Raw genomic sequence first — 9,730 nt, forward strand, 5'->3', positions numbered from 1 at the left:
AAAATATTTTCAATAATTGTTGAGCCTGGATGATGGGGGAAGCTAAAGAGCAAGTATCCGACTCTGAATGAAGGGCAGAACCTTCAGGGTGAAGAGGAAAAGCCAAAGACTTCCTGAATTCCATCAACAGAATGGAAATGGATGGGGCTGAAGTATAGAGGGGTTCAGTTCCTAGCACCTATGTGGTGGCTTACAACTGTTCAGACTGCCTGAAACTTTCTATAGGCTTTGGAGGACACCGGGCACGCGTGTAGTGGACATATGATCTGTTCAGGAAGAATACTTACATACCTAAAATAAAAATAAATCTTTAAAAATACAGGAAGAGGCCAGAGATGTAGTTCAGTAGTAGAGCACTTGTCTAGCATGAAAGAGAGCCTGGGTTTGACTTCTTACACTGCCAAAAGATAAAGCCTAAGAGGCCATGTCCAAGATGGGAGTCTGGAGTAGAGGGCTAGAAGGCAGAAGAAAATCTTAACTTCCAAGCAATTTGGAATACCTGTTGATGTGGGTAATACTGCAGATATGCAGCTCCTTTCAAATGTTTGTCTTATGTCAGTTTCTGTGAGCATGTCACAGAATATGTCACTAATAACAGTAAGATCAAGTGAAAAAAATCACCAATGAAAAGGTTACTTGAGTATCCTCTGGAATATCCTAATATGGTTGAAAACCAAGCAACATACTTCTAAAGCACTCGCCCTTCAGTGTGAACTCACACTTGCACCTTGGCTGAAGTTGAAGTAAAGTAAAGCCAGTGAACGTAAAAGGCAGAGCAATTACAAAGATAAGGGCACAACTCAGTGAAGCAAGGAGCAGATGTGCTACAGAGAACGAGAAGTTACTTCTTAGAAGTCATTCATACTCCTAGCAAGACTAAGTCAAAGAAAGAAGCCACACAAATGAGCAATAACCAAAGTGTATATCCAAAAAGATTATACAGATACAAAAAAAAAACCCAAAAAAACAAAACCAACCAACCAAAATCACCCCTGAGAAAATGGGGAGCTGGGGGGATAGTACAGTCAAGAAAGCACTTGTGGAATAATTATGAGGACCTGAGTTTCATCCGTAGAGGTTACATATGAAAACCCAGGCCTGGTGGTGCTTGCCTGTAATTCTAGTGCTGGGGAGATGGAGACAGACAGACGACAGGAGACAGATAGACCTTTGCTGACTAGCCAGAATAGTCTACTTGGCAAGTCCCAGGCTGGCAGGAGACTCTCAGAAAAATAAGGTGGGTGGTGACTGAGGAACAACATCCAAGGCTAACTTGTTTTCATTAACCAGCATGCACTAGTGTACCCATACATGCATACACACATGCATACACACACACACATGCACATATGTACACACCCGTGCACATGAATGCACACACCCACAATGAGAGAAGTATAAGAAGCTGCTGTCTATCAATAAACTAACAACTTGATAAATAATTCTGCATATTAAATTGTGACATTTATTATATGAAAGTCTTCCCACTGCAGGCCAGCTAGGGAAGCAGGTAGGCTAAGTGCAGATCTTCACCTCTTCCTCTGCTTCTCCAAATCCAGTCCCCCAGTCTCACTCCCAGCTCTGCAGGATACCATCTGCTGAAGTCTCCCCTCCCACTTCTCCTCATCTCCAGTAGACCATACAGACCTTCATCTCCTAACTTCCCTCCTACTACTCATTGTTTTATCCCTGCCCCCAATGTGGGCGAACAATCCTTGGGAACCTGCAGCCCACTCTAGGCAGGGAAGCAGGTAGGATAACTGCAGATCTTCAATCATCTTTTCTTCTGCTGTGGCTTCTCCTCACTCTCTGCTCCCATTCCCAGGGGATTAAGCATATCCTGGTGGAATGCATTGCTTTCTTCCCTCCTTTGGACTTCTCAGCCTCCACACCTATCCCATCCCCACTTCTAAATGTCAGCTCCCAATACTTTGAAAAACATTTTACTAGAAATCCCCGTGGCCACACCTATCAGGATTCCAAAAGAATTTCCTACCAGGCAATATACAACTACCATACCCTTCTAAGAAGCGGGTAGGAAACAGAAACCCAGGAACAAAACACCCACCCAACAAAAACAGGACCTGATATGAGCACCTAGAATGACAGTCTACCCAATCTCAGATGCCTAGATGCCAGAGTGAAATCACAATCAACAGCCAGGATAATATATCTCCACTAGAGTCCAGCAACCCTACCACAGCAGTCCCTGGGCACTGCAACACAGCTGAAGCACAAGAAAAACATCTTAAAATAGCCTTTATGAATATGATAGAGGTCCTTGTACTGACTAGTTTTGCGTCAACTTGACACAGCTGGAGTTATCACAGAGAAAGGAGCTTCAGTTGAGGAAATGCCTCCATGAGATTCAACTTAAGGCATTTTCTCAATTAGTGATCAAGGGGGAAAGACCCCTTGTGGGTGGGACCATCTCTGGGCTGGTAGTCTTGGTTCTATAAGAGAGCAGGCTGAGCAAGCCAGGGAAAGCAAGCCAGTAAAGAACATCCCTCCATGGCTTCTGCATCAGCTCCTGCTTTCTGACTTGCTTGAGTTCCAGTCCTGACTTCCTTGGTGATGAACAGCAGTATGGAAATGTAAGCCGAATAAACCCTTTCCTCCCCAACTTGTTTCTTGGTCATGATGCTTGTGCAGGAATATAAACCCTGACTAAGACAGTCCTTAAGGAGGAAATGAATAAATTCCTTAAATAAACTTCTGAAAACAACATGGGAAGAAAATGAAAAACAAAACAAAACAAAACAAACAAACAAACAAGCAAACCAGTTCATGACTTGAAAGTAGAAATAAATAAAGAAAACATAAGCTGAGGTAAAACTGGAAATGAAAATCTAGCAACTCCAACTGGAACCTTAGAGACAAACATTACGGACAGAATACAAGAGATGGAGAGAGAACCTCAGGCACTGAAGGCATGGCAGAAGACACGAATACCTTGGTCAAAAAAAAAATATTAATCTAAAAGAATCTGGGCATAAAACATTCAGGAAATCTTAGACACTGTGAAAAGATCAAATCTAAGAATAATAGCAATAAAAAAGGAGAGGAAACCCAGGACAAAGGCACAGAAAACATTTTCAGTAAAATTAAAATGGAAAATTTCCCTAACCTAACGAAGGAGGTACCTATAAAGGTACAAGAAGCAAGAAGATCCCCAAAATAGACGGGAACAGAAAAGAAAGGTCCATTGGCACATAATAATAAAATAACTGAACAGAACAAAGAAAGGATATTAAAAGCTACAAAGAAAAAAAGACCGGGCTGGTGAGATGGCTCAGCGGGTAAGAGCACCCGACTGCTCTTCTGAAGGTCCTGAGTTCAAGTCCCAGCAACCACATGGTGGCTCACAACCATCCTTAAGGAGATCTGACTGGTGTGTCTGAAGACAGCTGCAGTGTACTTACATATAATAAATAAATAAATATTTTTAAAAAAGAAAAAAAGACCAAGTAACATAAAAGCAGACCTAGTAGAGTAACACCTTCTAATGTTAGGTGACTTCTTAATGGAGACTTTAAAAGCCAGAAGGGCTCAGATGGATGTTCTACAAACTCAAAGAGACTAAAGATGACAGCCTAGACTACTGTACCCAGCAAAACTTTCACTCACAATAGATGGAGAAAATAAGACATTCTATGATAAAACCAAGTTAAGCAATATATCTCCCAAGTCCAGCCCTACAGAAGGTTCTAGAAGGTTCTCTAATATAAAGTGGTTATCCACACACAAGGAACAAATCAAAAGAGGGCAAACATTCCCTACTCCTCACACACAACAAAATAACAGAAATCAACAAATATTGCACATTGATATCTTTCAACATCAATGGTCTAAATTCTCAATAAAAGACACAGATGGATATATTGTATTAAAAACAGGATCCATCCTGCTGGCTGTATCTAAGAAACACACCTTAACATCAAGAATAGATATCACCTCTGGGTATAAGGATAGAAAAAGCTATTTCAAGCAAATGAATCCTACAAGGAAGCCATTTTAGTATCTGCCCAAAATAGACCTTAAACCAAAACAGGTCAGGATGGGGGCGGGGGGCAAGCAGACACTATATACTCATCAAAGGAAAGATCCACCACGAGGACATTGTAATTCTTAACATCAAACATAAGGGAACCCAAGGAACACTGGAGACTTCAATACCCCACTCTTGCCAACAGACAGGTCTTCCAGACAAAAACTAAACAGAAATTCTGGAGCTAAGTGATGTTATAAATGATATGGACATAACATATTTATAGAATATCTCACCCAAATACAAAATATACCTTCTTCTCAGCACCTCATGAAACTTTCTCTTAAACTGACCTTATACTGTACATAAAGCAAGTTTTAACAGATACAAGAAAATTGAAGTAATACCCTGGGTCCTACAATTTGGTTCTGACCATCAGGAATGAAAGCTGGATATCATCAACAGTATGTTAGTGACAGAGGGTATGTAGATAATTCTGCTCCTGAAAGTTGACTAAGACAGGTTACAGGACACTGTAGTAGAATATTTGAAATATTAAATATATTTACCAGAGGAATGCTAGTATGTTGTATACATCTATAAAAATTTATCAAGTGATATACTAAACATCAGGACTATTTTTTTTTTGAGAGTTTACAAGTTGTTTACTAAACTGGAGATATAGCCTTAATATACAAATGATTAGAGTCACTATTCTGTACAGTAGATCACTACAGTTTATCCCTCCTGAGACTTTGTACTTTTGAGCAACATCTCACCCTTCCTACACCTTCCTTCCTGTCCTGCTAACCACTGTTCAGCTCTCAACATCTATGAGCTACATTTGTTCAGAGTCCACATGTGAGATCATGTGATTTCTATGACTGGCTTATTTCACTTGACATTATTTCACTTGTCCTCCAGGTCCATCTATGTCATCAAGTGACATGATCCCCTTCTTTTTCAAGGCTGGACACTACTTCACTGTATCTGTGTACACATTGTCCTTATCCAGTCATGGGGAACAGATACCTAGGTTGCACTGTATCCTAGCTGCTAGGACTATTTATGTCCTTAGCATATATGTACCTCAACAAAAAGATAAAATGAATCAGAGAATGACGAAGATATTTTTAAAAGTATTGTTATCAGTTCACCTTCTGGTGCTGTAACAAAACATCTGGAGCTGGGTAAATCATAAAACAAAGAGGTCTCTTTTCAGCCTCTGGTGGAAACCTCTCAGTGAGGGAGATAATGCTAAAGCAGTCCCATGGTGAGATAGGAAGCCAGAGTACTGTAGGTCAACACTGTTCTTTGTTAACATTGCTCTCTCTCACCCGATCTAACGAGGAGGGTTATATGAACCCAGTGACCACATTACTTCCAACAAAGTGTTACCTCTAACAATCCCTCCATCCATTTACAGTGTCACAGTGTGGGCCAAGCTTTGAGGGTACACTTATGCCATGCCAAGGCCCTAAGAGACTCCTATTTCAATACTGCAGAGCAGGAACCAGCAAATATTTCCTGCATATGTTCTTGTCATCAGTCTTAATGTTTGCAAGCCATACTTTCATCACAATCTCTTAACTGGACCACTGTTGTGTAAAATTAGCCATATCCTACACATATAAATGAATGGCCATAGTTGTGTTCCAATACATGCCATTTACAAAATATAGGTAGATCATCTTTTCTCGCTTTAAAAAAACCTTAGCAAGGGTATTACCCTGTATTTAATTAAAATAAGAAAATAGAGTTATTATGATATATGTGGCAGTGGTAAGATCTCTTCAGCCCAATTATAGAGTAAGTGTTATTTGTTTTTTCTCAAAGGATCAGTGCAGGCCGATCTCAAATTCAGTGTCAGAGAATGACCTTGAACTCTTGATCTTCCTGCCTCCCAAGTGCTGAGTATGCAGGCATGTGCTGCCATGCTTGGCCTCTGTGACTGGTTTAAAGTGCTGTGTGTAAGTTGTCTTTGGAGCTTTGGGAAAAAACAAAACAAAACAAAACAAAACAAAACAAAAACAGACAGAGATACCAACAATCAGTCCAAAATACTCATGAATTTAAAGATGGGGTTTGTCAACACAGACTTCCCCAAGATTGAACTAGCAACTGTGAGACCAAAAAAATGAATGGAAGTTATCTAGGTGACAATTGGTAGGGAATGTGGAGGGGCCGGAGAACAAACCAAGCCTAGGAAAGAAAAATGAGCCCAGGCTGAAGAAAAAAAAGGTTGGCATGTGAAGGTCCTCATGCTAGAACACAATGAGATGGAGACATGAATCAAAATGGAATGGTACCCAGAGCCCAGGCAGATGGGCAGGAGGCATTTGGTTTCTTAAGACATCTGAGGAAGGGGTAGTCATGACTTTATTTTAAAACAAGTGAATGATACGACCTATTTGCTGCTTTTAAAATACCATTCCAAGTTCCAGTGTGGTGCTCGGTGAGCAAAGATGCCCAACAGCCTGATGTCAGGACCCAGAGCCTCTATGGTGGAAGGAGAGAACTGACTCCTAAAAGTTGTCCTCTGACCACCCAAGTGCCTTGCATGGACGAGTATGTCCATACCCATATATAATCACACACATCAACACATACACACAAAATAAAGAGATGAAAATGTAATATATTAGAAAGTTGCTCTAGCCTCTGTGCTGAGACTTCAAAGAGAGGGCAGTAATAGGGTAGGGGAATTCTTAGGAGACTGCCAGGCCAGCCAGCCTAGAAATGACTGACAGGAGAGTAGCAGAGGAGAGAAGTGGGTAGTTAACTGTATAGGACTCAGTGATGGACTCCTTTGGGCAGATAAGAAAAGGAAGACTTGCTATGAGTGGGAATGTTCCAAGTAATCATTCGGGAAACAGATCAACCGAGTTCACTGGAGATGCATCATTAGGTTGCCAAGCAACGGTGGGTCGGGGGATGTTGACTTTTCAATGATACCAATCAGTTCAGCTGTGTGTTTTCTCCTGCTGGAGCTAAGGCACTGGGAGGCCAGATGGTTGGGTTCATCTAGGGTTGGAGTTTGGTATGTTTGCCAGTGGGGAAAGAACAAGATGATTACTATGGTGTTTGCACAGGATTTGTACAGAGGGACTTCTACTTAGTGCCTAAAGCAACAGAGGTGCATGAGAAAGTGCGGGGTTGTGCCCCAGAGGTCCTAAGGAGGTGCAAGATGGTGGAAGAGTTGGAGCGGGAGTCACACAGCTTTGAGCATTTTTCAATCTTTTTAGACTGCTGGGGTCCAGAGTTCAACAAGCTAACATCTTCCTATCTGTTCATGATGGGTCACTGCAGGTGTTCGAAAGCTGCCCCAAATGACAGCACTTGAGGCAGACTGGAAGACTGACATCCAGGTGCTGAAATCTCAGGCACACAAGAGAGGTGGCAGCTGCTGACAGCAACAGGAAGAGGAAAGTGTGACCCAGTTGGGTGATGTGGATGTCAAAGGAGAAGGCGCTTTCAGGAGAGAAGAGAGTCTTCACATCTAAAAGTACCAGAACGGAGTGGGTGGTGGATGTAGTGAGCTGAGCTGAGAGCTGACAGGAAAGGGATTTCTGGCAGAGGATGCAGACAGACCCTGCATGACTTTTGGAAGAAGTGTCTCAGATTGCCTAACATTGAGGTCTGAAAGGTTTTACCTTTTCAATAATAAATATTGTTAGGGGAAATATTTTCACTGTAAAGCTGTCTTTTCATTTTTAAGCTGTATACAAATTCCAGTTCTTGGGATGCTGAGGCAGGTGGATATCTGTGAGTATGAGGCCAGCCTGGTCTAAAGAGTGAGTTCTAGGCTAGCCAGGATTATATAGTGAGGCCTTTTTACACACACACAAATTGATAATGAGAATAAACTATAAATTATTATACTCCGAGCTTTCCTGGGAATGATGGAAAGATTCTGGTATCTGATGGTAGTGGAGATTGCCTAATACTGTGTCGTTAAAGGATAGCACATTGCACACTGAAAGTAGTCACAGTGGGGCTTCCTCTGCTCAGCCTGCTGTGATGAATACATAGACTGAGTGGTTTATAAATGATGTAAATGTGGGGTTGGGATGATGGCTGAGTTGGTCCAGCGCTTGCCACACAAGCATTCCCAGACCATGTATATATATATATATGTGGAGCACTTGACTAGGCTACTTAGTCTACTTGTTGAGCTGCAGGCCAGTGGGAGACCCAGTCTCAAAACTAAAACCAAAACCCAAACCAAACCAAAACAACAAGGAAGAGAGTGCCCCACTATGTTGGTCCTTGACTTCAACGTACATGAATACATGTTCACACTCACCCCCAAACAAACGCATATTCACACGCAAACTCACTCACTCCAAGCCAACGAATCAAGCAACAAAACCAATAGAAATGTGCTTCTCACTGTTGTCATAGCAGATTCAGTGTCTGTTGAAGATCAGTTTCCTACTTTTTCCGTTTATCTCCGTAGGATGGACGGTTCCAAAGGTCAGCAGTTTGAATTTCTTCATCAAACTCCTCCCCTGGAGACTCAGGGATCTATGTAGAAGAGGAGTCAGGGAGACCGAGAGCCAGACTACAGGACTGACCCACATAAGACTGTGGCAGCGTAGTAAGATCTGCACAGGTTCAAGCCAGATAGGGCTCTAGCACTCTGGAAGCGGGGTGTGTGCATGGGGTGCCACCTCTAACCAAGATCATCTACAACTGATGCCCACTGGCAAAGGGGAAAAAAAAATCAGTTTTTCTCCTATGGAGTCTCACTGGCATATCAACCATACTTGAGGGCAGGACCCAGGCCCAGGAATTGTTGGCCAATGCAAACAAACTCAGCAGTAATTTTTGGACTTTTTCTTTAGTTTTGCTTTATATTTGGCTTTTTAAAGTTTATTTTATTGGTTTTTGGCTTGTTTTGATTTTCCTTTGTGTGTTTATGAATTTGTTTGTTAGCTTATTTCTTGTTTTGTTACTGTTATTGTTTACTTCTCCACCACCTCTCCCTCCTCCTCTCCCTCCTCTTCTCCTTCCTCCTCCCCCTCCTCTTCTCCTTCCTCCTCCCCCTCCTCCTTCTCTTCCTCCTCTTCCTTATTACTATTATTAATTGAAAGAAAGAAAAAGAACCTAAAGTTGTAGATCTGGAGGTAGAGAGGATCTGAGGGGAATTAGGGAAGGAGGAAAACGTGATCAAAATATAACATTAAAAAAAGTTTTTTCCAATTAAAGAATAAAAGGAATGAACTGGGCAGTGGTGGTGCACACCTTCAATTCCAGCACTGGGGAGGCAGAGGCAGGTGGATCTCTGTGAGGCCAGCCTGGTCTACAGAGTGAATGCTAGGACAACCAGGGCTACACAGAGAAAACCTGTCTTGAACACCCTACCACCACCACCAAAGGAATGTTCTGGTATCTCACTTTCCTGATCTCATGGCCTCCAAAGGTTACAACTTCTAGACTATCTCACTGGTGATTAGGGTTCGGAATAAGAATTTTGATGGGGCATCCTTACATAGACGATAGCAGATGGTAAACTAAGAAGTACTTTACTTTAGTTTTAATATATTATTATTATCATTACCACTACCTCTATCATCGTCACCACCACCACCACCGCCACCATTTCTGTGCATGCACCTATGAAAGCCTGAGAACAACACTGAGTTGAACCCTGTGGTTCTCCACTTGGGTCTTCACTGGAGTCCCAGGGCTGGGATGCAAGGTCACCAGGCTCTGCAGCAAGCACCTTTCTTTACCTGC

The 9,730-nt window shown here is 42.0% G+C and overlaps 1 long non-coding RNA gene across 1 annotated transcript in view; it reads left to right on the top strand.

The window, feature by feature from the left end:
• The window catches only part of Gm52067, a 15,265-nt gene extending 7,592 nt beyond the window's left edge, over window positions 1-7,673 (top strand). The window contains exon 2 of the long non-coding RNA XR_003950714.1: window positions 7,298-7,673. This is a non-coding gene — a long non-coding RNA (predicted gene, 52067). The remainder of the gene's footprint in view (window positions 1-7,297) is intronic.
• Window positions 7,674-9,730: the final 2,057 nt, after the last annotated feature.

This window comes from Mus musculus, chromosome 13 (assembly GCF_000001635.26).
Source record: "Mus musculus strain C57BL/6J chromosome 13, GRCm38.p6 C57BL/6J".
NCBI lineage: Eukaryota > Metazoa > Chordata > Mammalia > Rodentia > Muridae > Mus > Mus musculus.